The sequence below is a fragment of the Camelus bactrianus genome, chromosome 29 (assembly GCF_048773025.1).
Source record: "Camelus bactrianus isolate YW-2024 breed Bactrian camel chromosome 29, ASM4877302v1, whole genome shotgun sequence".
Classification (NCBI taxonomy): Eukaryota; Metazoa; Chordata; class Mammalia; order Artiodactyla; family Camelidae; genus Camelus; species Camelus bactrianus.
The window spans coordinates 5052030-5079860 of NC_133567.1; the positions used below are offsets into that span (position 1 = coordinate 5052030).

Consider the following 27831-nt stretch of genomic DNA (forward strand, 5'->3'; position numbering starts at 1 on the left):
TATTTTTACAGTCAGTTTACAATGCTGTGTTCAATATTATAAAGGTTTGATTAAACATGAATTGATGAATGAGCTCCTTGAATCCTCCCCCTGAATTCTGGAGTGCCTCTGAGGAAGAGTGGAGTGTTGTGATGGGAGGAGGAGGCAATCTGGAGCGCAGTGCTTTTGACATATGGCACTAGGAAGGCTATGATTGTGGTTCAAATGGGTTTTTAATTAAACCTAACAGGGAAAACAAGAATGTTGGATGGAATAAACAATCACTTATTAATGAGATTTGTTGTAGAAATATCATAAACCCCACTTCATGCTTGAATTGGATTCAAACATTAAGAAGTACATTTATAATCAGCCTTGATGACTGTTAAACCTTTCCACATAGAATAAAAGCAATTAGGAAAACCAATAAAATTTATCATTTATAATAGGCGATATCAATGGATGTAACTGAGCTTAGAGAGAAGCTATTAAAAGGCTGTAATTCTACTACTGTTATGTGAACAGCGCCATCTTCTTTTCTTCTGTATCCCTGTTTAATCTGGTGTTGCACAGAATATGGGGGCTACGTACCCAAGTCTAATATTACCCAATGTCACTCTCTTATGGAAGAATATTTCTTCTGGCTTTCTCTAACCTATGAAATTGTTACAGCACAGACATTTAATGCTTATCACACACTCAGGACCAGTCTTCCATTTCCGTTCTCCTTTGCAGTTGCGATGGTGTCATGAGCTGGTTCTGGCAAGCGGGATACGGGAAGAAGTGAGCTATGCCACCTCCTGGCCGCCAGATGTCTGAAAATCCCTGGGCCTTCCCCAGCTCCCACTCTCCCTTCCATGTTGATGGCGTTGGCCACCATCGAGAAGATATAGTCTCAGGTAAAATCAGCCTGAATCCCTGTGTCATTGCTGACAAAGCCTCTGCCCTAAAGAGCTACTAGACTCCCAGTGAACTGCAAATGATCAAAACTTTACGTGCTAAGCCCTGCCTGAGATGTCGGTAGCTTTTTTACTACAAATTCCTGGAGAACATATTTCCCCAGAGCCCCTGATTATTTTATTGGTCAGTTTAGAAAACTCTTTCTGCAACTGAGGGAGCGGCATTAACACCGCCTGTTTTCTAATACTGCATTGATCCAAACACTTCATCATTAAAGTGAATTGTCTTTAATTCCCCCAGCTGCTGGATGTAACACACGCAGAGGAGTGCAGTTCTCTTTCTATGTGTTGTCACACTCTACTCGTACTTGTTTTCCCGCAGATGGTCCCTGGGCATTACGCTGCATCATGGAAGTCTTCAGGTCTAAGTGGTTTGACTGCTCTGCCCACTCCAGAGTTCGCTTGGGGATAATATGGGAATTCTCTTTTATCTTCTTTTTCATCCCTAGGGCTCAGAAGGATTTACAGACTGCGAAGTAGAATCAAGGGTTAGAATTACAGGGGACTCTGAATCCCTTACCAGGGCTTCCATGGTTTATGAGCTTAGGTCATATAAATCTCATGGTTGTCAACATCCCAGCCCCATCCAGGTAACTTTCACCTTCCTCATCAGGATGTCTCCCTCCTCTGCCTTGGGAGGTCTACACCCAAGACAAGTTGTGTTTGCCTCATGCTGGGTACCACTGAGGGAGTGTTAGTGGAAGAAAGTGCCATGATATCACATTGCAAGGGAGCTCTAAAAAATGGGGCCATTTCTGAGCATACAGTCTGTCCCCATGAGCATTTACCCAGCTGTGGAGAGGACACAGCGACCCAGGCACAGCTGGATGCACCACGGGCTATAAAGATCTGGCAGTGGGACCTGGGAAGCTCCCAGGGCAGTCCCACAATAGAAAGCTCATATTCCCGATTTCACACCCACCACGTTGGTCAACACACTTCAGTTGAATAAGGACTATTTAACCAGGACCATCTAAATTGCATAAGTGTTAAAAGTTAAAAAAAAAAAATTTAAATATCTTGTCCTGGGTCAAATTCCCAGGCATCCAGAAGCTGGGGCTCCCATCTGTAATATGAGATTAATAATGATTACCATAGAGGGTTGTTGCCACATCAGATGAGATTCTGCAGTTAAACCTCTGGCGCAACTCTGCTGTAACAACTTCCTTTCCTCTCCCCTCTGCTGTCATCTTTTACTCCAGACTAAATTTAACTGGTCCTGTATTTTACATCCTCAGGGTTAGACATCTCACATACATGGCCTCATTTAATTCTTCCCAAGCCCCTTTCACTTGATATGACTCTGAAGGACAATTTTCAAAAAGGTTAAAATCATTACTCATAAAATGAACATGCTTCCAAAGTTGTATATAAATCGTTAAGAACAGAATTGCTAAAAGGCAAAAACTAGTTCAAATTCAGATTTAACTTAGAGACCTATACTCTCAACCAAACAGAGTTGATTTGTACGCCCCCAACCAAGAATAATACGTGTGTCTGTAGACAACTTAGCCATTTTCTATAAATTAGCTTGTATATGCCCCGAATCGTGAAGCAGCCGTGTCAGAGACATCAAAACCGTAGACTTTATACTAAACATTGAATATTTATTTGTGTGAATGAATGAATCATTCCTAATTTGACTTTGGCTTATCTTGTGTTGTTCCCTATTGTTTTGGGTCAAGTCGTCCATGATAAACCCTAAATTCCTTGAATCTAGAGATCAGGGACTTTAAACAGCCACCACAGTAGCTAGAAGAATGCTGAGTGCGCAGTGGTCATTGAGTAAATACTTAGTGATTGGTTTAACGTTCTTGAATTGAGCACTCTCCTGCAGCGCACCGGGAGACTGTCTTCACCGCTCTCTTATGTTTTGCACGTCTTACGAGCGAAGTCATTGACAGTTTTTGCTCTAGATTTCGTTTTCAAGGGTGTGTGTCGCATGAACAGCCTTGGAAAACAGAGACAGTGACCCCACTGGAGCAGAGGGCAGGTTGGTTTGCTGTCCTGTGTCATAAAGATAATATCTCTCTCCAGGGCGAGAGTTAGGTAAGCTTGCTTGGGGCCCATTATTAAAGAACGAAGGACTTTTAAGCTCAGGGTTTCTCAGCTGTGATGCAAACACACTGAGTTCTCAGCATCCGCGAGTGATGTTTACCTGGTCCCCTTGGGACGTGGACACAAGAGGAACGCGAGCTGCTTGCTGTGCCCTGGAGAGCAAGCCCCTTTGTCTCTGACCGAGGAAGCTTGTGTCTTCCGGCAGCATCCACGACACAGTGGCCGGCTCGCTTGTTAGCTGGCAAGTAAACACCTCAGACCCTTCACCGTTCCTGGCAGAACGTTAGAAAGAAAAGCACAGCTGTTTCGTTGCTGCGCCCCCGTACTGATCGACTCCAGTTAGCGATGCGGAGAACTGAACAAACCAGACGCCCAGTTTTCGACGCTCAAGACACTGCATCCTGCATTTTAGTCTCTTGTGCTGCCTTTTAACAATATTACTGTGATGTGGTTCTGACCCACAGAACAGAACCCAGTGAAACGATCAAATAATTTTGCTTTGAAATTTGCTCTTAAACCCTAAGGAGTAGGCCTGAGCACACATTCAGAATACTTTTACCCGGCTCCGCAGCCTGGTGAATTCATGTGGTTGTTCATTTGCCAGAGGGCAGAGTCCAGGGAAGGTGAGCTGTTTTAAAGAGAAAGCCCTTGTGTTGTACTTACTTACAGCACAGCAGGACGCGGGGCCAGGGTGCCGAACGCCCCGCAAGTCCTGCAGCGCGGTGCGGAGTCGGCGGAACCGGAGCGAACTGCAGGTGTTCCCAGCGAATGTCCTGAGACCCGTCCAGGGTGAGCGCTATTAGATTTGGCTCCAGAGTGCAGAACTTGGTCCAAAGGCCGTAAGCCCCAGAGAAATCATTTTCAGCTCAGTCTAGGGAAGAGTCTCACACTGAAACAGGTTGTCTCAAGGGCTGGTGTTTCCCTCATTATGGGAAGGACGGAAATGGGGACGACATGACTTAATCAGACAGGTGGTTGAACCGGGTAAATACTCAGCTTTCCCAGGAGTTCAAGAGCGCTTCCTGCAAAATGAGGTTTATGTGGACTTAAGTTAATACTTGTGATATTTTCTGTCCACGTAATTAATACATTTTACCCTGTGCCTTGACAAACAGAAGGGGCTCTTTCTGTTTGAATCTGCTTAATCCACAGACAGATGGTTCTGTTGACAATGACACGACTTGTCTCTGACACTGCTTCTACACGTTGTAACCATGCAGTCACTGTGTTTGCTATGACATCGAGACAGAAGTGGATGGTCTCATTGGACCGATCGTTCTCCAGCGACAATAACAACCCTTAATTATAGATGTCGACTGAAACAAAATGCACAGCCTAAAAGCTGAAAGTTATGTTTTATTCGGCAGACTTTCTGAGGACTCAGCCCAGGATGACAGCCTCTCAGATCGCTGGCTCTGAAGGACTGCTCCGAAGAGGTAGGGGAGGAGCCAGGATATACAGGAGTTTTTGCAATAAAAACCAGGTAGTTGGAATATCCAAATATTACTGTTAAAGAAAACCAGACACCTCAAGTTAAAGACTTTAGTGCTTTTCTACGCATGGGAAGGTGCACAGATCTGGGCTCACTGAGACCATCCCTTTGGGTGCACCTTAGCTGTCTGGGGCCAGTGTCCTGTTCTTTCTCACCCTGAGTCCCCTCGGGGGCACCACTGGAGGTGGCTGCAGAGGCCGCGCTGCCTGCTTGTCTGCACCTGAGTTCCCTCCGCTCACTGTCGGCGTGGGGACGGGTGGTACTGGTTGGTGACTTGATCGCCACAGCATCCTTTGTTTACTGATAAGACTTGCAATATTTCCATTCACATAGACAATGAGAGGTAGAATATTGGCCATTGTCTCCACTTTCCTTGTGGTGCTCCATTTAATTCTGACAATAATCCTATGAAGTAGGTACTATATGAGCCCATTTTACAGATAAGGAAACTGAGACAGAGCATCATATAATTTGCTTAAAGTCACGCAACTTAAGTAGCAGAGGGGAATTGGGATCCTGGGCTGTCTGAGTTCTAAGCCAGTGCTCTTACCAAAGACACATTTATGAAGCAGAATCCACTGTGCAGGGGAAAAAAAAAATCTAGCAAGTTGTTAAGAAGGCATGACATGTGGTGATTTTTCCTAAGGTGTTAGGAGAAAAGAGTCACGTGCTTTTCCTTGGATATCAAAATAGCCCAAGTGCTATTTGTTCATTGCTGTAAATTGTGATGTTAATGCTTTACGTCTGCAGGTTTTTTTTAAAAGATGAAGTATTTCACAACACGGACAATATGTGAACATTTTTTTTCTTTTAAAGAAAACTTTGTTTTTTTGCTGACACTTTTTGAACTTGGCTGCTCAAGGGGAAACAAACAAGTTTAAAAAGCTGAAGTCTTCGGTGTACAGATTACAGCTAAAAACTTGTACACTTTAAGCCTGGGGAACATTTTTTTCATGCTTAAGGATTTCAGTCATCTGATACAACCGTGCTACAGTTGTGCAACATTTAGGGTTCTTCAAAGCTGGATGCGTTGCAGCTCTTTTCCAGACTGGATTTCAGGGGTGCCAGCGTCATCCCTTCAGGCTCAGCAATCGGATTGTTAATTCCTGGATGGTCACTCTTGTCACAGGTAGAAGATGAAGGTCTGTAAAAAGTGGATTAAAAAAGAAATAATGCTGCTACTTTTCCAATGTGAAAAAGTCGTTAAAGAAAGCTGGCTTGAAAAGCGGCACAGTTTTCCATGAACTGAACAATATTTTCAAAGCCGTTGAAAAACTATTAGGTGCAGGTGGTTTCTACTTGGGGTTGGCAAACTGGGGCCAGAGACAAAATATTTGCTGCTTAGTAGGGCTTGCACGGTCTTTGTTAACCTGATTTGACTCCCTCACTGTAGTGGGGGACAGCCAGGCAAGACGTTCACAAATGAGAATGTTGTGTTGTGACGTAACCTCATTTATGAACAATGAAACTGAATTTTATGTAATTTTCAGGGTCACAAAATGTTATTCTTTCCTTTGATTTTTCTTCAATCATTTAAACATGTAAGACTAAGAATTCTTCGTGCGTAAAGCAGGCAGAGGGCGGGGCTTTACTTCTTTGCTCAAGCCCTGGGTTCCCTCCTCATGGACCTAAATGCCCTGACCTCCCCGGTTCTTTCTTGTACATCCACCTGCCTACTTGTCATGTCCTGTAATAGGCAACTCTTCCAAAGGAGAACCCCCGCTTCTGCCCCGTCACCAGTTCCCGCCCCAGTCTTCTCCGTCTCGGCAAACACCATCTTTTCTCATAGTTGTGCAGATCAGAGACTTAGAATTCACCCTCTCCCTCACCCTCCACAGCTAATCCAATAGCAAATTCTGTCGTCTCGGTTTTCAAAATATATTCCAACCCATCTAGTTTCCCCCGCCTCCACTGCTACCGTTGACCTAAATAAAAGGGTAAAATAAGGCAGGCTCAAAATTGTCAAAAGCTGAATTTATTTGAAACTAGCAGAGAAATTACATTTAATAACTGTAGCAAGCCACAGGCGAGTCTGCTGAGGCTTTGGGTGTAGGCAGTATTTACCGGCAGGGAATGGAAAGAAGGGAGAGTTCAGTTAGAGTCTATTAACATCAAAAACAAACAGAGGCCAGCTTTGGAAATTTCCCGAGCAGACAAAACCAGTCCAGTCATACACACAAGGCTCAATTCAGCTTATTTTGCAAGACCAGCCCTACCTGGGTCACTTCTTGTTCACGCCCCTGGAAACCAGAAGCAAAATTTCCCGAGGTTAATATGAGGCAATCCCTGATCAACTCCCTATCATTTAGGAAAATGTCCGTATTCTTAGTTTTCTATAAATCAGGCATTTACAGGAAATCAGATCCCAGTCCTTAAGTTCTGTTTTCCTAAGAGCATTCACATGAGATTTTCCATTTTATATCCTCCAGTTCCATTTCACATCGAAGTTCTTTCACGCTACCTCCCACCATCATTTTTAGCTTCGATTATGCACTGGCTTCTGAGCTGGTTCCCCCGCTTCTGCTCTTGCGTATCTTTGATACCATGTCCACGTGACTTTCCATTGAACTCAGAATGAAATCCAAAATGAGACCTGTGAGACCTGTGGGGCCTGGCCTCCGCCTGACTCTGCAAACTTACGTCTTGTATGTTTCCAGTTAACAAGTTTGTTCCAGATACCACGTTTCCTCCTTGTTGCTCACGTGAGCCACACTTGTTCAGTCTGTTTTTCCAGAATATTTTCTGTTCGCCTCGCCAGGGGTAACACGCTTCCAGCAGACCCTCTCCTCGCTTGCTCCCCACTTATGTCTGTAGGTCCAGAAGTCTGCAGTGGTCACAGCAGCGCCTCTCCCAGCCATTCCCACATCAGTTTCTGTATCCTTACTCTGCTGTATTTTTTCATGTCACATGTCTCTACCTGACATGATAGTAAATGTTTGTTTTTGTACATATATGATATGTACTTGTTTACTACAACGTATGCTCTGTAAGGGCAGACAGTTTTATAGCTGTATTTCTATCAACTAAAACAGTGCTAAAATGGGGAGGGGATTGGGGGGATGAGAGAAATGGGTAAGGGGGACTAAGGGGTACAGCTGCAAAATAAAGGAGTCACGGGTATCAAATGTACAGTGTGGGCAACAGACTCAGTAACTACAGGATATCTCTGGATGGGGACCAGATCATAACGAGACTTATCATGGTGGTCACTATAAAGTGTACACAACTATCAAATCGCCATGCTGTGCACCAGGAGCTAACACAGTGTTGCAGGCCAATTATACCTGAAAGCAAACAAACAAAGTACTAGAAGAAGATACCAGATTTGTCGTTACCAGAGGCAGGGGATGGGGAAGAGGGTCAAATGGTGGTCAAAAGGCACAAACTTCTAGTCGTTAAGGTAAGTAAGTACTACGGATATAATGTACAACATGATAAAATTAATTATTAACCCTGCTGTACATTATATACGAAAATTGTTAAGAGAGCAAATCTTAAGAGTTCTCATCACAAGGAAAAACAATTCTTTTCCTCTCATTTTGTATCTGTTTGAAAAGATGGATGTTCAGTAATCACTCCATGATGAACGTAAGTCAAATCATTATGCTGTACTCCTTAAACACATACAGTGCTGTGTGTCAACTGTATCTCAATGAAATTGGGAGAAAAAATACATACAAAATAAGATGGTGCTGACACATAGTATTTAGTTCTATATTTTTGTTGAACGAATGAATGAATAAATGAGAATCACCAAGTATTTCTTGTATACTTTACTCAATGGTTTTTCCTGATAAATACAGACTGAAATTAAATCAGGAAATATACAAATTTGAGTATAAAAAAGATCACATTACTTAAAAAAAAACTCATACTAAATCCAACTCTTGAACTCCACCGTGATAGGAAGTTCAATCTTAGGGATGACTTATGGGCCTCACGCCTCATTCCACAGGCATCTGGGGGATGCCCAGTAAATAGGGGTGAGGCTTTGGATTCATGCTTCTCCAGCCCTCTGGTCCTTTGAACGGTGGTGGCCCCATCCCAAGTGCTCAGCAAGGGACCAGGGGCCATCATTGCCCCTCCCACCAGCTCAGATCCTTCACCTCTTGCAGCTGCACGGAACGTGGCACTTTGAGCTTCTCCAGAGACCTGTTTCTCTCACCTCTTGCCCCCAGTCACTTGTTCCTTCCTCCCCGTCAGGGAAACTACTTCTGGTTTTAGGCTGATTTGGTCTCTTCGATCTCAAAGCCCTTGAACGGTTCAAGTTTTTTTGAAAGCAGAATTCCTCGATCTATCCTGCACTCGAAGCCTGCACACTTCATTCTGTCCAGTGCTTCTACAGCGAGGAGAATAATCTATTAATTCACAAATTAATTTCTCCATCAATTTTCCTGTCACATGGACAACTGTGTACTCTACCCTAGGACAAATATATAAAACCACACAGTCCTGGGGCACTGAGATTCTATAATGACTGAGGCATGGGCGGCAGCATGAAAGATGACTCAGGGCCAAGAAAGAACAATGGCGTTACTGTTACCATTGTTACCAAATAAGAAAGCTGGGATTATTGTAATGGCTACTTTGCAAGTCTGTCTAACACGTACAGCGCATCAACAGTTATTTAATTCTGAAGTTTCATGTTCCTGTTACTATGATTCCTGCTAATATGAATGTAAGTCATAAGAAGAGAAAGTCATCCTTTTCATAAAGTAAGAGGTTTTAATTAAATGATGATTGAACACTTATACACAGCAGGTTTGTACTGGTGGCCAAGGATATTGAAATGAATGGGACGTGGTCCCTTGTCAAAAGGATCGCAGCTTAGGACAATGTCCCTTTGATAGGAGGTGTGACGATTCACACATAACATTTTGCTCTTTGTGAAACACTTGGCACCACTTTCACCAAAGAAATATCTATTCTTGCTCATCCTTGGCCTTCCAGGCAATCAGCAAAGAAATAATTTATAAAATTCTATTCCAAGGAATTGGTAGCGAAAGAAGCAGCCATTGCCCATCACACCATTTCGGTCTGGGGTCTTTAGAATGCGATTATAATCGAATTTCCACATTGCTAGAATCTAAATTTCCATCTAAAATAAAAATTAATACACGGGTAATAGACATTCTTACTCCCAAAGCTTAGATTTTGCAACAGAAGTGGAAGGAAACTGTATCTTCCCATGAGGATACACTTAATATAACAAAAAATATGAAACGATTTCCTACATGGATTTCCCGTGGAAGTTCTTATGCTGTGTGTCCTGCTAGGAGAAAAACATGACCAGTCGAATACATTTTTTGTTTTTATTTTTTGGAGCCACAGCAGATTTGCTGGTAGGAGTGTTGTCTACCAGCTGATATAAGATAGGTATAGAGAGAGGTGCAAAGTCTGCAGGTTCTACCCAATTTCACAGAGCCTGCTGGAGGATCAGAGCAGAGCAGAAAACGGGGCTACATCTGGAACAGCTGGTGAAGGAAACCTCTTGACGCTGATCCAGCTGAAACAGAAGTTGTTATTTGAAAGCTATTTTTAAATACGTGCTATTTACCTGGTGCAAGTATAGACAGATATTTTTAGCTTTTTAAATATTTTCAGACTGACAATTTTTGTTCTGTTTGAAACACAAAATACTTCTGAGGCCAATGCCTGAACTTGAAATAACTCAAGTACTATTTTAATGGCATGTATTAGCTAAGGGATTTTTGTATGTGTGTGTGTGTGTGTGAAAATGCTCCTAGTAAACTCACAAGTAAGCCAGAGCTCTGGTTCTGATTCTTCAGCTATGTTGTTACTAATTTCAAAAATGGAAACATACAATCTATAAGCACTAGAAATATCATGTAAATATTGACCTTTCTGTGAGAATTTAGCAAAAAAGAGCATCATGTTTTTGCCTTGCTATTCTGTATCAGTAACTTTGGAAAAGTGCTGAGCACAGCGTTTGGCTGGATTTGGCGTAGGCAGTGCTGTGAGTAACAGGCATGTCGAGTTAACTGACCACTGGGCTTCGGAGTCTCTCCTGCAGAAGCTCACGGCGTCTCTGGACTTGCTGCAGAGGGCGGGACCCTGATTCGGCTGAGCAGCTCTGCTCTCGTCTATTTTAAACATCGACATTCCACATACAATTTGGTGCCAAATTAAAAAAAAAAAATTAAACCACTCTTTTGACTGTGAAATACCTATGGCTTGGTGAAGTGAAGCCGTGGATAGAACGCAGTGTGTGTGGGGGTCTGGAGCAGACTATTTGCTGAAACCAGACTGGTTCTCCTCTTAAGTGACAGTAAGTCCTGGGTCTCTTCTGGATCATCTGGTTGTTCAGTGAGGTTTCTGTATGTGGATTGGTTGGAACTCAAGCATCCCATCGCCCTGTGCAGTCTGTGGTCACGTTTCCCTTGTCACTCTCTGGAAGTCTCTCTACACATGTGAAACGTAGGCATCAGTCCAAAACTCTAGGGGACAATGCAGATATTTAGAACTGTTTTTCTACAGAGTCCCCTTTCCTTTGGGACTCTATGCAAATTCCTGTCACTTGAGCCTCCCTAATATGTGATTGCCCTCTCCCCAGCTGGGAAGACCGCCACACTCTTCTTGCTCAGGGCCAACCCTGCCTTGCAAGACCCTGCAAGTGAATGCCTCCTTAAATGTCACCCTGCGCAGCTAATCCCCTCCCCAGTCCTGGCCCTGCTCCTGCTCAACTGCTCCCCATGAAGGGATCCTCCGTCTACAGGCAGACAGCACAGAGGACTGTGAGCCTGACTCTGTTTATTTCTCTTCTGTAGGGGTCACTGTCCTGAGCGCCTGTCGTTCAATGTTTGAAAGAGTGTTTTTTTTTTCCTTCATACATTTCACCCGGATTTTAATTGTTTGAGGCTTGAGTGTGAAGCCAGTCCCTGTTCTTCCATTTTGGCCAGAGCGAAAATCCCCGAAACCCTCTTAAAAACCCAAGTGAATGGCTTGAAGATCTGGCAAATGATGTTTAAAAATCTATAAAAACGAGATACAAAAAAATCAATAAAAAAACCAACCAATTATTAAAAAATCTAAGTTGTTCAAACACATTCCCATTCAGTGATATATGACTTTCTTTCTTAAATCCTTAATATATTTAAAATATGTTTAGATTTTAGCAGAATGAAACAGATTTCAGATGTATGCCCTTCAGAACTGTAAGAGAAAAAATATATTATTTGAAGCATATAATATATATGCTTCATAGTATCAAAGACATAGTTCTATGTACTTTATAGTGTTATTTAATGTAGATGTTAAAGTGACAACTATGTTGTTTCTTGTGATTCTAATACAAAACCCGTGAGATATGCAGGGTATAAGCAGACTTAGAAGACACATGTCTTAATTCCAAGTCATTATCAGACCAAACAGATGCAAATACGTAAGTGGCTCTAACGTCCTTCTGGCTCATGTAAGTTACTACAGGTTGCAGAAGCTGCAATTAACAGTGAAGACCCGTTAGACAGAACGAGGAAGCCGAGAGTTTGCACTTAGATAATACTTAGGCATCCATAGTGTCTGGAGTTTGTCACTTTTCAAATATAAATATAAACGCAGGGCATGAAAGCAGACGGGGCTTTACAGGGAAAACCAAAGGCACCAGCTTGATTCAGCTTTTCCGACTTTCTAAGTCAGAAAAACATAACAAACATAAAAATAATGATAGCTTTTAATGAGATACTTACTTTATGATCAGCCCGGTGCTAAGTGCCTATTATAGAATTTAATCTTCACATCAAGGCCTGTGGTGTGTACAATTATTAACCGCTTTTACAGATGCACAAACTAAAGCTTAGAGAGATTAGGAAACTCACTCAAGTTTATGTCGGTTAATGAGTGACTGAGCCTGCACGTGATCGGACTTGAAATTCTGACTTTAAAGCCCACACTGTTCACCGTAATTACATCCCCGCCTCACCGAGGAACCCCTGTTCCCGCCCTTAGCATGTCGGGACAGAGGTTCCTTTTCTTCGCCACATTCCTGTGTGCTTCAGTTATCGCAGGCTTTATCATAAAACATATCTAACATTACCCAAGAATATTAAGTTGACTTTAAAACTACCTCATGTAAAACCTGGCAAAGAGGAGAGACCAAATCAAATACGTAAAGATGCTTATCACAGACGTGGAGACGTGGAAGTGACTTTTGGTTCCAGCAATTTCTAAGACCAGGCCAAGCCCCAAACCTTGGTGTCTTCAAGTCCCTAAAATGTTGAATAAAATATACTAATGGCTTTTAGTGTGTATCTGAGATAGTAGGAGGCAGTAAAAATACCCAAGTGTCAGAAATAAAGAACAGTAAACTAGATTATGGATTTCTATCAAGACATCAAACAGACACGGGCTGCTAGCTCTTTCTTCCAAAGTCAGACCAGAAAAAAATAAAAAGAAATGAGAAAGGTTTGAAGAATTGAAAAAAAAAACAAAAACTCAAAAAACAAAACCTCAAAACAGAAAAACAAGAAGGCTGAGGTCGGTCTGGGCTTGTGTGTAGACAGACGGGGAGCTGCACCCTGGTCAAGGCTTGCTGGAGGCAAAGTTTAGAACAAAACTTTAAGCAATTCTCTGGCGCCTTCCTGCACTTTCTTGGAGCAATCATTGCTCCTCGCTTGCAGGACGGAAATTATGGACAAAAGCACAGACTATTGTCATTCCTAGGGTAACAACGGGGCAGTGCCACGCCCTAGCGTCGGTGGCCAGTCACATCAGGCCTCTCCTCCGCCCGCTGCTCCCTCCAGACCCCCAGGGAGGACAGATTCAAACCTCTGGGTCCACCTTGTCTCAGTCCTTTTTCCTGATGTGTTGTCTATGGAGTGGCCACAAACAGAACAGCTAGACAGTGGTTCTCTGATGTGGGGGTCTCCTTGCCCTGGGACTCCTCCCCTCTTCTCTCCTCAGACTCAGTGGAGGGGTACAAACTGGGTCTGGCCTCCTTTCATTCCCCCCAAAACTGTGTAGGGTGGAGCAGTTGGTGCATCCATCAGAGTGTGAGTTCATGAGCTCAAGGATCTAAACCCAGATGAATGCAAACATCATAAAAGAAAGACAATGGACTGGACTGGAGTATACTGCGTGGTATAACCCACAAAGCCGAATGCTGATAACTTATAGTAAATGATCATCAATGTATTTGAGACCATAAAGAAAAGGTTAGCAACATGAAGCCAGAACGTGAGCCGTCAGTGCACAAACTCCTGCTGAGTCCGACGAGGATGATCAGACTAAGAAATGCTGGTGTCACCACCCACGTGGGTGCACACAGATGCCTCAGGAACTCTCCCTGAGGCCCTCTGACTTCAGTGGTCTAGAAAAACAATTTGTTCACTGACTCAAGGTAAATGTTCTCTTTCTGAGCTAGTGTGAAAAGGAGTTACCCTTGAAAAATTCCAAAAGTGGGTATCTCTATTCTATTTTTATTCTAACTGGTTGAATTCACATAATCCGTGTCACTTACCCAAGATGACATTTCCTGAAAATTATGCTGTTGGCTAACAAAGAGCAAATGGTGGTTTTTGCTTTTGAGTACATGGTGTTTTCCTAGTTATAATGCAGGTCCATGCAAGAACAAGTGCCACGTCAATAGTAAGATTAAACCAGAAGAATGTCAGGCATATGGCAAAACGGAAAGAAAAAAAAAATCACTTTGCAGAAGTTATTCAATCCATGCTTCTTTCAACTGTTCTGTCTTTTCTCAGTGGTCTCTGTCTTAAAAGTTTGCCCATCCTTCTATCTCTAGATCTTTCTGGGAAGGGATTGGAGTCTTTTTAAACCTTGTTTGACTGGTTATTCACTTATGATCATATTACTGTACCAAACTAGAACATTCAGTTCCCCTTGCTTCTGTGTTTGGAATATTCTAGAATTATCTTTTCCCTTCATATTTCCTATTATTTCCTTCCAGGTCAAACCAGATATTTAGCAGCGGCATTTAATAATAAACTCTGCCATGACTCACTTTTTTTAAATTTCACATTTAGTCTGTGTATTCTATCATATTGAACATTAAAAGTTATCCATTGAAACACTCTCAAAAGTGAGCTAGATGTAACTGAGCAAATTAGTAGTAGTAAATTTCCCAAAGGATGAGAAAGTCTTCAACAGGAGAATCTCGTTTCTGTCTACAGTTGTCTAGGTTGACTACTCCATCACTGCAGTATCTACCTCATCTCTCTTATCTCCATGTCTACATCCACATTTACAGCGACATCTGTATCTGTATCTGCATGTATATGACATAATGATTACCCAAACATAGTCAAGGGAGGACCAAAGAAGGAGGCTATGTGAGGAAGATTGACATTTGCTTCAGCAAATAGAAACGGAACTGAACAGGGTGGGGCTCATCTAAGAGTCCTGATTGATGTGAGATTAATACAGATCTGAGTGAAATAGTGACTCTAGTTTACAAAAGCTCATGGATAATTTAGATTTTAAAAAGAAAACTCTGATTTTCAACCAAATCAAGCAGCTGTATAACAGAACAATGCAAAAAAAAAAAAGGCAAGATTAATTACTCCAATAGAGATATTAAAAATCACTTTTTTGTAGCTATCATTAAACAAGATAGTTTTTCTTACATTCCTAACTCGGGTCTAGGTATAAAGTTAGTGCTCAGTAAATACTGGATGTTTTTTATAACTAGCTAAATGGTTTTCCTTCTTGCTTCTCCCTATTTAGTTTTTCAGGTTTTAAGATATATATTTATTTAGAAATTAATCTTAAAATTGTAAATATTTAAGAAGTATTAATGGACTCAGAGCATATAATTCCCATGATTCTTAGATGTCTCTACATAAACCTCTTGTACGACATTTTTAAAAAAAAGGATCCCGTTAATCACCTGATAGCCTAGTAACAGGAACCAAAGGTAAGGACAGAGCGAGAACCAACCTCTTGGAGAGATAACCAAAACCTAGGCCACAGCTGCCACGTCACACGCGATTAAAAAGTGTGGGGTGGTAGGAGTTTGGGTGATTTCTCCTTTCTGAGGAAACAGCCTCAAAGCAGAATATACAGATATGTAGAAGGTCTCACAAGGGATGAGCAACAAAACTCACAGAGCACAAGTCTGGAAAGCACCCTGAGAGGGCAGCTCAGCCAGCTCCCAGCCTCAGACTGGATTATACCTAAACCATTCATGGCAGAGGGAAATCGTTCTTTCCGAAGATGTTCAGAGAGGGGGGTCATAATGTGGCCCAAAGACAGATCCTCCTGAAGCCCCCCAATTCATTTATTTAGAGTCATTCTTGGTTATTTTGTTAATGGAAAGAGAGAGAGAGAGAACCTATGCAGAAAGTTCACTGAAAACGAAGGTTCAACTCTTCACCTAGTGAGGCTGTTTCATTCCTCTGAGGTAATGCGGGAATTTCACGTCAGAGACATTAAACGCCTTTGGGCACAACGAAAAGTGATGGGACACCTACTCGAAGGCTTGCAGGAAGCGCCAGAGTGAGTGTTAAGGCCCCATGATTTCACGAGTGAATTTTAGTCGACATCTTTGTTAATGACCTAAAGGCAGATAATCAGTGTGTCAAATTTCCAGATGCTACTCAGTTAGGAGCTAATTTCCTAAAAACCATGGAGGGCAGGGACGTGATGCTCCTGGATTAGGGAAGCCAAATCATCTGTCTAGAAGCATAAAGAAAGAACATACCTAAGTGGTCACCCTCTTTTTCTAATGAAGAAGATTGCAGAAAGAATTCCAAACATTTCAAATGTATTTGGTGTAAAATAAAATGTAGAGCGATAAGGACACTGTTTTGTGATTATCCCGTCATGGTTCACTCAAAACAGCTTCGTCGACTATCACGCACGGGATCAGGGAGGCGTGTGCACGGACGTGGAGAACTGCATTAAACAGGGATGCGGGCATGCACGGCAAGCCTGCCTCTCAGGCAAGCCACGAACATGAACTGATTTGTCGAGAGTCTTCTCCAATCCTAAACAATCCTACTTTAACGGAGCTCTGAAATTTCCTTGGATAGTAGCAACGATTTACTCTCCTTTAATTAATAGAATCACATCTATCTTTCTCTTTTCTATTCTCAATCTCGTTTACTCTGAAGCCTAATCATTTGGAAGCTCCACAAAATAGACCCCAACAAGTGAGTCTTCGGCAGATGGGCGACTGCAGTGACTTATTCAGAGTCTCTTAGCAGGTAGACGGTATCTGTGGTCCAACATTCTTAACCGCACTCCACGGTTCTGTTCACTCAACGGCACTGCTTTTTCTCGGGAATTTTTTTAAAAGAAGAGTTTCTGCTCTTAGAGGTGTACATGTCTTGTGAAACCCGTCTAGCTAAATGGGGACAGAGTCCTGGACTTTACAGCGTCCAGGCAGGGCTTTAAGACTGGGGGATGATGCCATGAAGATGATTATTCTTAACTCTGGCTGAACATTAAAATCATCCAAGAAAATTTTTTAAAATCTCAGTGTCTAAATTTTCAATGAACTGAAACCAAACATCTCACAGAGGAACGTGGACACCGGTCCTTCTAGAAAGCTCCCTAGAAGAGCGTTGCGCAGTGAAGGGGAGGAGCCCCTGCTGCGGGCGAGACCTGGGTTTGGTGAAGAGTGTGTTCTGTGTACAGTCAGTCACTGCCACCAGCAGAGGGCCTGCTATGTCTGACACAAAAACTTCAAGCTGATTTAGAGCTCAGCTCTCCATCAAAACCCTGTTCTGACACTATGGGTCAGAGGACAGCAGTCGGGCTAAACTGCCTTCTAATCAGAAAGTGTGCAGGAGCCACTGAACTGAGCTGAACCCCAAACAGCTGGCTGTTACAAATAATTTCACTTGAAAGCCATCTTACCTGGCAGTTTAGACAAGTTTTAGGGAAAGACCCTCAAAACAAAACTGATGGCTAATTAAGTGCTTTCTGAAGGACAAGGGCAAAGCTAACAGGCTCTAATTTTTTTCTTAACAAATCTGTGCATACATTTATCCCTTTCTAGTCAATTTTAACGTGCACCTTGTCTCCAAAAATTATGCTAAAGCAAAAGAGCCCAGAAAAAATAAAATGTTTGCCTGTGCATCACTTCTGATTCTGGTCTCATCTGTACCCGCGGTTTTTTCTTTTTTAAATGTACAGAGACGATTGTGTCACTTACACAGAGAGGTCAATGCCACTGAAAGAAGAATCTGTAACTTGTATTTCCCAAGAGGAGGGGGCATGTCATGCCAGGCAGGGCCACAGGAGAAGCACCAGGTTCTGGCCGGGAGCAGAAGCAGGAGCCTTTATCCAGGTTTCTGTGGGAAAGGCAGAGCAGGGCAGAGGTAACAGGTTAGGACTGGCTCCTTTGAATAATTATGTCGGGCTTTCTGCTGCAGGGGCGTTGCCCGGTACCTGGCTCTTGGATGATTTAGGACAGCGAATGTATAGGTTGGGTGTGCACATGGCAGACGGAGGGAGTCGTTGGGAGGATGGACTCCAGATCGGTTAGTTTGCTTATGAAAGGGGAACTCTTGGCCCAGCCCTTTGCTGCCTGCCTCTCAGAATTGGCTGGCCCTGGGAAAGCAATCTCTTCCCAGTATTTTTAAGATGTCAAAAATCAAAAGATACAGAAAATTTTGAAGTGTGAAGAATACAATACTTCCTTCTGGACAAAGAAGTCGTGTGAGCTGGAAGGTGCTGGGCTCCTTCAGCCTCCGTGCAGTGTCTGGGTCAGTGACGGAGGTCCGTGCGTGGCCACGGGGAGCAGGAACACAGCGGGAGGGTTTTCTGACAATATTCAGGCGAGTGAGAAGGTGAATCAATGATACAGTCTCAAAATCCGATTTTACGTGCTCTGAGAAACAGGAGGACGTTCTTTATTCATTAATCCTATTTACGCAGTGTCTCGTAGATATTTCTAAAACTTCAATTGTTACATGGTCTGAAATGAACAGAAAAGAATAAGAAAACATTTTTTTTTGCCTCCTCCTAAAACAGGAAACAGCTGAAATCTTTAAGGTTCTATACACTCTATGTAGTTTTAATATATTTGGTTGACCTACTAGTTCTTTTGAACTAAAAACATGTTCTTTTCCAGATTCTATGCTCCGCTATGCCCAGAATAGCTCTAGACTCAGAATTTTAGGGCAATATTTTCATTAGATATTTTACAGAAAATTTTAATTTTATATTTCATTGTCTCTGGACTTGGTAAATGAAAGTGCATTATAAGCAACGTCACTTACAATCAAATACTAAAAATTTGAGGAAAATGGTGAAAAAAGGCGAGAAAAGGGAAGAGTAGTTTTCTTTTTATGTCCACGTTTTTGTTATCAGCATAACAAAGCAGTTATAATGTTAACTTTGAGTAAAAATATACATTGACACAAATTAAGGGCTGCTCTGCAAAGGAGACTTGCACTCGCAGTGAGTCCAACTTTAATATTTAAAGCTAAAGAGATTCCTGGCTAGTGCGGTTCTCTTACACGGTTTCATTTATGCGACTCAGATCCTTCCTCTTGAGCGACTGGTATTCATACGCCACCGCAATGACAGGACTCCCGGATGGCTGAGAAGCCCGCCAGTAGGGGGCGGCGTAGAGCAGATCGGCTCATGGTGCGCAGCGTCCCCCCACCAGCCGCCGGGTCCTGTGTCCGTGGGGCCTGTCTAAGCAGAACAGGTAGAGGCTTCTACTCACTCAGTTTCCGGAAATTATCACTTCGTGCTCCAACTTTCCTTTTATGGCCTCACCTTAAGAAAGATACTTTTGGAAACTCACTTAATTATCTTTCTATTTATATTTCAGCAGTGCTCATCTCTATAAAAGTAGAAGAGGAAATTTGCTCTTTTTCTGATTCTTAAGTGTTTAAAAATGTAAAAGGCAGCACGTTGCCTCGTCTCTCTTCCAACGGAGAATTAAAGGAAGAATTTTATTGATTTGTTTTAAGGACAGTGAGTTTAGGTTTTATTAACTTAAATAACTTGCCTGATCAATTTCATGAATCATTCATTTCACATTTTATAGATCATCTATATTTCAAAGAGGCATCACCTATATTCCCTGAAACAGACTTTTCCAGGATCTGTGAATGAGTTATCGTTGCTATGTTTACTTTGTTTTACTTTATTGTTATATTTTTTGTGAGGCACAAGGTTGGAATGTGAGTGGGGACAGATGAAATCAAAAGAGATTTTTGGTTTAGTTTCTTCTTCTTCTTCTTTTGTTTTTTTCTTTTTGCAGGGTTCAGTCTTCACTTCAGGCTTTGTGAATAGAGAACTTCCAAACCACACGGTGATGTTCCTTGGCTTGGTTTTGCTGTGGTCTGTGGGAATCTTCAGGAGTCACGCTGAGGGTTGCCCCGTGCCCCACACTGTGGTGGGAATGTTGCATGTAGGTGGTTGATGTTCTCTGCTGTTTAGCAGCAGGAACAAAGGAAACTAGAATAAAGTATGCCACAAATGTTTTTTCATGGGTGACTCACACTCTAAATGGTTGCTCTTTAAAGCCACCGTTTAAATAATACCAACATGTTCTAGAAACATAACAACCAGCCCACATCGAGGTTGCAGTTGGATCATACACGCCTATTTTGGTCCTCTTCAGTGGAAGACTGTATTCAGCACTGTAGGGTAGAGGTGGGGAGATGGGCTGTAGACTGTGTTCAATTAGCATTTATTGAGGTTTACTCCGTGTTAGAAATTTTGCTGAGCACCAGTGATTCAGTTATGAGAAATCACCTTGCTTTCAATAAATATGTAGTCTGTGCAGATACCACATAAGAAGTAAATGTCATGTAGCGTAATATACACTAACCAGAAATAGAATGCAGAATACAAGTATCAGAAAAAGAATGGCTGAAGAAGTCTACTAGCTTAAAAATCTTGTTAGGAATTAATAAAAAAAATACATGTCAATAATTTAGAATGCAATGTGTCAGTGAGAATGAATGTTATAAAACAAGTAAGAGCCAAAGATGATTGTGTCTGGGACTACACTGAGTCACTTCCATGCATTGTTTAATTCCATTCACATAAAACCAGAGGAGATAGGCAGTGTAATGATGCCCCATTTCTGCGAGAGAAAACTGAGGCTTATTAACGCGAAATGTCTTGTTCCACATCAGTGCTACTCAAAGTGATGCGTGGAATGCTGCTGGTCCATGAACTGTTCACCATAGATCTGGTCTGGGGGTTTTACTCATTGGAACATTCTTGATCACTGATTAAATCTCTTTGCATGTTTTAGGCCTATTCAGATTTCCTATTTCTTCTTGAATAGGTCTTGACAGTTTTTGGTTTTGTTGTCATTCGTCTCAAGGCATTTTGTAATCTCCCTTGTGATTTCTTCTTTGACCTGAAGTTGTCTGAGTATGTCTTTTAATTTCCACATATTTGTAAGTTTTTCAGTTTTCCTTCTGTTATCAATTCTAGTTTCATCCCATTGTGGTCAGAAAAGAAGCTTTGTATGATTTCAATTTTCAGTCTTCGTAAATTTACTGAGATTTGTTTTGTGACCTAACATATGCTCTATCCTAGAGAGCGTTCCATGTGCACTTGAGAAAAGTGTGTATTCTGTTGCTGTTAAGTGGTGTGTTCTGCATGTGTCTGTTAGGTCTAAGTGGTCTAGGGTGTTATTCACGTCCTCTGTTTTCTGATTGCTCTCCTGTCTCGTTATTCTATGTATTAATAAAAGTGGGGCACTGAAGTCTCCAAGAGCTATTATAAAACTATCTCTCCCTGCAGGTCTGTCCTTCTTTGCCTTATGTATCTTGGGGCTCTGTCAGGTATGCACATGTTTCTAATTGCTGTATGGTCCTAATGTACCTGTTATCAATACATGTCCTTCTTTGACTCTTACAAGATTTTTTTTTGACTTGAGGTCGATTTTGCCTGGTAATAATACAGCCACCTCTGTTCTCTTCTGGTCACTATTTATATGGAATAGCTTTGTCCACCCTTTACTTTCAACCTCTTCATATTGATCTAATATGAAGCCCTTGCCAACATCTATTGGTCACTCATTTCGTCTCACTCTTCATCACAATTCTTTGTTCTTCTTCATGGCATCCTTCTTTCTATTTCCAGCACATCACATTTATCCCCAAATCCAGGTCTCTGTGTCATACTTCCCCTGTTTTCTTTCTCTCCTTTCTCCTTTTCCCCATTCAGGTTCTTACTTCTCACATTTATGAAGAGCTGCTCTCAAAAAACACTGGGAAATTCATTCACATTCAAATTGGCTTCAGATCACAGCAAAAGGTATTCTTCCCAGGGAGGGGTTTTTTTTTTTTTTAAACTGAGAACAAATGTCTAAATAAAATAAAAATGATTTAATATGTGATAATTATGCCCTCAGATTTTAGAAACTAAAAGTAGATTTTCTGTATCCCTAATCACAGGCCACCTGGTTCCTCTCTGAGGAGGAGGGGGTCAAATACTATTTTGGACCTTGGAAAACTGGGTAAAGATGAGGAGCATGACTCTAGAAAACTTCTGGATGATTCAGTGTTATGTCTAGAACTAGAGGAATAAGAAGACGCGACTGAAATGAGCAGGTCTTTCAATTAAATTTCACTTCAGGCAAAAATTGATACAGATACGCATAAGACAACGAAAAGAAACCACGAGGCACAAAGTTACTCTGATTTCAATTTTTTTAACCCAGAATTCTTGTGATTTCTCTTATGCTTCAGGTAAATGGACACCACAGTAGGCTGTGAAGGATGGTCAGAGGAGACAATGGACATTGTTTTCAGTCTTGAAAATAACCTGAACAAATGTGCAGTTCTTTTTACAGACCTACTGGCTCACCATAGCATTTTAATGATCTGGTGCTTCTTGAAATCCTAAAGGTATAAATGGGACATGCCTTATGCTTCCTAAGATTATTCAGAATCAACCACAGATCACCAGGAGGGAACAAGAGTGTCAGCACTGTGAGATGCTAGATATGAACACATCGCTTACAGTATAGTTTTCCTTCTTGCCCCTTGATTGATGAGTTTAATACATTCTCAGGTACACTGCCCGCTGCATAAGCCTGGAGGCTGCTGGGTGGGGGTAATAAGAATAATGCCATAATGTGAATCTCAAGGCAGTTTAAAGATTGGATTTGTACCGCTGTCGTACACCGAAAGTGCTCCTGTGTGAAATTCACATCCTTATGTGACACTTGGGGGAATGAAAAAGAAAAACAAAATGCACCCCAGGAGTCAACATGCCATTACATGGTTTGAATGTTCTCTTAAAAAACAATCTACCTGTTTTGGCTTCTGGAAAATCTGCCAAGAAAAGAAGACATTTGTAATTAATATGCCAACAGGAAATATCCCTGAGGTGAAGATATGGTCCTGGCGTTTTCCAGGAAGCATCCAGGGGAGGCAGGTGCACTCTGACGATCCTCTGGCTGGGTACACAGTGCCAGCTCTGGGACTGCGAACTTCTTTCAAGTCAGACTGAGAACCTTTGATTGACAGCTACATTCTTATCGTGTATCGCTAATAAAATAAACCAAATAGAGCAGAGTATTCTGCCCGAGGCATCTCAGTGGTGGAATCCTGGCTCTGTTCCCTATGAGCTGTGTGACTAGGGAAGTTATTTAGACTTTCTGAGGTTTAATATCCTCATCTGAGCAATGGGAACAGTAAGAGCCATCTTGGAGGATTTGTGAAGGTTGAGCAATTCACATCCAAGAAGGTAAAGACACTTTAAGTCTGTTTAGAAAACATTAGTTTCCTCTTCCTATGTGAGACTTTTTATGCTCACTTAACCATGCCACCAGATCAACACTTGCTGCAACCAAATAGTAATTTTTTGACAACAAGGAGTTAAAAGGGAGCATCACTCTCTCCCTCCTGGGCGGCCGGCTGCTCGGTGCTGCTACCGTGTAAACAGCTGCTAGAAACCACACAGAGCGGGTGCTGTGAGCTTTGTTATCATCGAAGGCAGAGAGCTGACCCCAGAGCTAAGTTTTCTGTTGTGAATAATGACTCGCCACATATTTAACAGCTTACAACGCTCATCTATTACCTTCCAGTTTCTTTGGGTCAGGAGTCCAGACATTGACTGGGTCAGGGTTGCAGTCAAGGGGTTGACCGCACTGCCGATCTTCCCTGGAGCTCAGGGTTCCCATCCAAAACCACTCAGGTGTCGGCAGAATTCAGTCCCTTGTGGTTGTTCAATTGAGGCTCTCAGCCCAGAGGCAGCCGCTCTCCAGAGCGGTTCATAGCATGGCCCTTTGCTTTCTTCCCTGAGGCCAGCAGGAGGGCCTCTCTCTGACAGTTCACCTTTAAAGGCTTCTGTCACTCTGTTAGGTCCACCCAGGATACCGCCTTTGATGAACTCAGTCAACTGACTAGTAACTAAGTCATGGTGCTGACATCCAGTGCCAGCCCCGGGTTCTGCTCACACTCGAGGGGTGGGATTCTACACGGTGCGTACAAAAGAAAGCACACGTCTTGCAATTCTGTGTACTGTAGTCAGGTGGCCCAGATCCAGAGGAACATCTTCAGAAGAAGGCAATCTTCAAACAGTTACCCGGCTCTGATTTTCAAACCAGATCCAAGCTTCCTGCTGATGAGCTGCATTTAATCTGAGACAGCCGTGGTCTTCTCAGCATTAGCTGGTTGGTGGCTACAGACGCTGGGAACACCAGACTGACCAGTGTGACGTGAAGCCCTCAAAAGACAAACAGTCACGTGGCACAAAGTTTAAGGAGCTGAGCTAGAGGTGGGAAATCTGCGTGCCAGCTGTGCTCAGGTGCTTGGCAGAAATTTTTAAGCTTCTTTTTAAGCTCGTTAATAATTCTGAGACTTTGGTTTCATGTCAGATGAGGAAGTGGCATCTCAGAGAGAATAAATGACTCATCCAAGGCCATACAGCTAGTTAGTCTACAGGAGAGCTGGGTCTTGAACATACACCCACCTTCCTTAGCCCAGGCTTTTCCAATATAGCATTCTGCTTTTCCTGTTACAAGTGGGGTCCATCACGCACAGAACTTTTCTTTTGTGTATGCCTTGGAGTATGGCATTGATTGTTCCTTGAGGTGTGCGAGGTGCATACAAGAATAAGAACACGGTCAGACTGAACCTTGGTATCTTGAAAGGACACAGGTATGATTTTTTTTGTTTTGATTATTAAAACAACTGGGGAAGATTTGGTTGTGGAGGATGAGATTGGATTGCGTTATTCAGAATTAACATTACAGAAGATGAAGAGGGTGGCAAGATGAAGTCCCCCTTCTTCAGACTGTGAGACTGTTGACTTGCTTCTCCAGGAGTTTGAGAGTTGAATTTACTGCCTGTGATCCACCAACATTCAACTCAATAAACTAAGGTAAAAATACACAGGCTGGTGACATGCCCAGACTTGTAAGCAAAACTCCTTGTGGGGTTGTTACGGGTTGAATTAGGCACCTTGCTCCAAAACCTGTGTTGAAGTCCTGACTCAGTACTTCAGGATGTGACTGTACTTGGGTACAGGGTCTTTTAAAAGGTCATTCATGTAAAAGGAGGTCTTCAGAGTGGGCAGTGATCTAATATGACTGGTGTCCTTACAAGAAGAAGGAAGCTGGACACAGACGGGCACAGAGGGAAGACCTTGTGAAGCGAAGGGACAAGGAGGCGTGCGCTGTCCAAGGACTTGACCTTGGACTCCCAGTCTCCAGGACTTCTGTTGTTCAAACTCCCCAATCTGCAGTGCTTTATTCCATCTGTCAACTAATCCAGGGGGGTTATTTCACAACCACAGCAGATTCTCACAGAAAAATACAGTCTTAGTAATGTTCATGTCTCAGTTTATAAAATGATAGCAAATGAGACAACAATCTACCGGGAATGAGAACATTATTAGACCTTCAGGAGGTCAAAAATTATGAGAGCAACATGAAGTAGAGAATAGCATAATATTTTAAATGGATGAAGATGTAAATGGAGGAACTGGCAACTTAAGAGAAGGTTAAATTCTTTGAAAAATAAATAACACAGTAATAGAAAAAAAAAGAATCTACAGAAATTAAAAATAAGTATTTTTTAAAATTAGAAAGAGAAATGGGCCAATTAAATAACAAATTAGAGACAGGTTAGGCTTTAATAACCTTAAAGACAGATATGAAGGATTTATATAGCATTCAGTAAAAAAGGATAATAAATGAAAATTAAGATGGTGAGAGACATAGACGATAGAGTGATAAAACCAACATATATCAGAAATATTAGAAAGCAAAGTAGGATGAAGAAGGAAAAAGGAGCAGAAGATGATGCGATAATACTGTTCCATTTTTGAGGAAAAATTACAAAATTAAACGCAAATTTGAATGAGGTTAAACTAAAACAATTCATTCAGGAATTTTGGCTTTCTTACTGACTTCATAAAATTAGGCATTCTATGACACCTCTAATTCTCTACTTTTTTCACGGAGCAAATCCCCCCAAGCTGCTTTGTGATTAACCTTCCACAGCTCACCTCTGCCACTAGGGTCGTGGTCACCTCTGCCTCGTGCCAGTTTGCGGGGCTGGCAACGTGGCGCAGCAGCGAGCGCTCAGCCCGGGAGCTCCGCTCCTTCGGACGCCGCGCGCGGCCGCCTGCAGGGGAAGGGCTGGCGGCGCTAGCGACGTCGCAGCGCGCAGGCGCCGCCGCAGCCCCGCCGCGCGGTCTGCGTGCTCGGGGACTCTTCGGGGAGAGAGTTGCTTGGTCTCTGTTACCTGGTCTGAGGCACGGACGTGGCATACCTGGCTCGGAGGCTGTGGGAGGATGGCTGCCCTGCTCTGTGTGACTCGCTAGCGTTGCGCTCCGCGCGGAGCGAGCGGTCGGACGGACACGGCTGTGCTTTTCACGTCTCCGAGGGCCCTTGCGGTTCTAACATGCTGAGCCCACGATTTGATTTCAGTAAGTGTAAAGCAATTTGTAGGGAATGTGGGAACTAAGCATTTTATATTGCAGTTTCATGGATCTTTGTTTGACAAATATATTGCAGTAAACTCATTATGTTTAACATGAAATGGAAGGTCCCCCTCCCTCTCCCCGGAAGCTTTTACTTTATTACAGTGGATGCAAAGGCTGCCCCCTCGTGGCAAAGAGCGAGCACTACAGGTTGTAACCCATTCCTGCTGCCCATCTCTCCTACCTGCACAGAACGCGTTTCTCTAAGTTGATACATTAGAACATCTGATTCCAGAGAGTCGCTGCGGTTTCTCGGTAGTGGCAGTTTCAGTGCAACTGTATTTTAAAAGTAGTCTATGAATAATGTAAGAACACTGCTGCTACACGGTAAGCGGTAAGCTTTCAATCAGTGCTAGCTCTCTCCCAGCTTCTCTTTCTGATGCTTTAGGTGACATTTCATGCCCTATTTTTCTAGTTAAAATAGCGCCATGAAAATGCAATGTGTCTGCCTGGCAGCTTAATTTTGCTTTTAGTTTTATTTCATAACAAAATCATGTTATGGATATTCCCTTTATGTTGCAAAAATGTATAGCACAAACCAAAATAAAAGAAATTATTTAATTTATCATTCTAATGGTGTAACAGAGGTTTCCTTATCGCTTCCTTAGTATGCCTCCTGTTTGGGATGGAAGGGTCACACGGGTAGTGGGGGTCGTCAGGGTGACCGGCTGCTTCAGGGCAGCTTCTCCAGACGCAGGTGCTGAGACTGAATTTGGGGTACAGGCTGTTTGATTGGAGCCAACATCTGTGAAGATGGGAAGGGCGAGGAAGCAGGGCTGGGCAGTGGGAGAAGACTGACAAAAGATGCAGAACCAAGAGAACCTCAGCCCACCCTGCCGAGCTCTGTGCACAGCGTGTATCCCGGGGGGACCACGATGGCTGGACCTTTGTTCTCTGCCTCGCTCAGCACCGCACATGGGCTGCTCCAGCCAGAGCACGACCCGAGGCTTGCGGGTGTCATGTCACCTATAATGGAGATTGTTTTACCTCTTCCTTTCCAATCTTGATGTCGTCTTTTCCTCTTTCTTGCATAACTGCTCTGGCCAGAACCTCCACTACAATATTGAATAGAATTGGCAAGGGTGGACATTCTTGTCTTGTTTTTGATCTTAAGAGGAAAAACATATTTTTTCACTATTAAGCATCATGCTAGTGGTGGGTTTTCATAAGTGCCCCCTTTTATGTTGAAGAAACTCCCTTCTATTGCTAGTTTTCTGCTTGTTTTTTATCATGAAAAAGTGTTGGATTTTGTCAGTCCTTTTTCCGCGTTTCTTGAAATGATTGTATGGTTTATTTTATTAATGCAGTATATATCGCATTGATTTTCAGAGGTAGAGTTGAGCCAACATTACAGTCTGGGAGAAACCCCACTTGATTGTAGTGTAAAACCCTTCTTATATGCTATTGGACTTGGATGGCTAGCATTTTGTTGAAAATGTTGATAACTGT

At 42.6% G+C, this 27831-nt stretch overlaps 2 long non-coding RNA genes across 5 annotated transcripts; one reads left to right on the forward strand and one right to left on the reverse strand.

The window, feature by feature from the left end:
• The first annotated feature begins 3648 nt into the window (after positions 1-3648).
• On the forward strand, positions 3649-7439 carry LOC141575561 (uncharacterized). Of its 2 annotated transcripts, none has more exons than XR_012503210.1 (3): positions 3649-3785; positions 4364-4479; positions 5239-7439. It is a non-coding gene; the product is annotated as an uncharacterized LOC141575561 (long non-coding RNA). The 2 variants fall into 2 exon arrangements; XR_012503209.1 differs by having other exon boundaries at positions 4364-4432.
• A 2347-nt stretch (positions 7440-9786) lies between these two features.
• Positions 9787-26650, reverse strand: LOC123613043 (uncharacterized). 3 transcript variants are annotated; one of them, XR_012503207.1, is made up of 3 exons: positions 25906-26644; positions 17621-18385; positions 9787-10946 (listed from the first exon to the last, which is right to left on the reverse strand). It is a non-coding gene; the product is annotated as an uncharacterized LOC123613043 (long non-coding RNA). The 3 variants fall into 3 exon arrangements; XR_012503208.1 differs by having other exon boundaries at positions 9787-17759; positions 17857-18385; positions 25906-26637; XR_012503206.1 differs by having other exon boundaries at positions 9787-18385; positions 25906-26650.
• Between the last annotated feature and the right edge of the window lie 1181 nt (positions 26651-27831).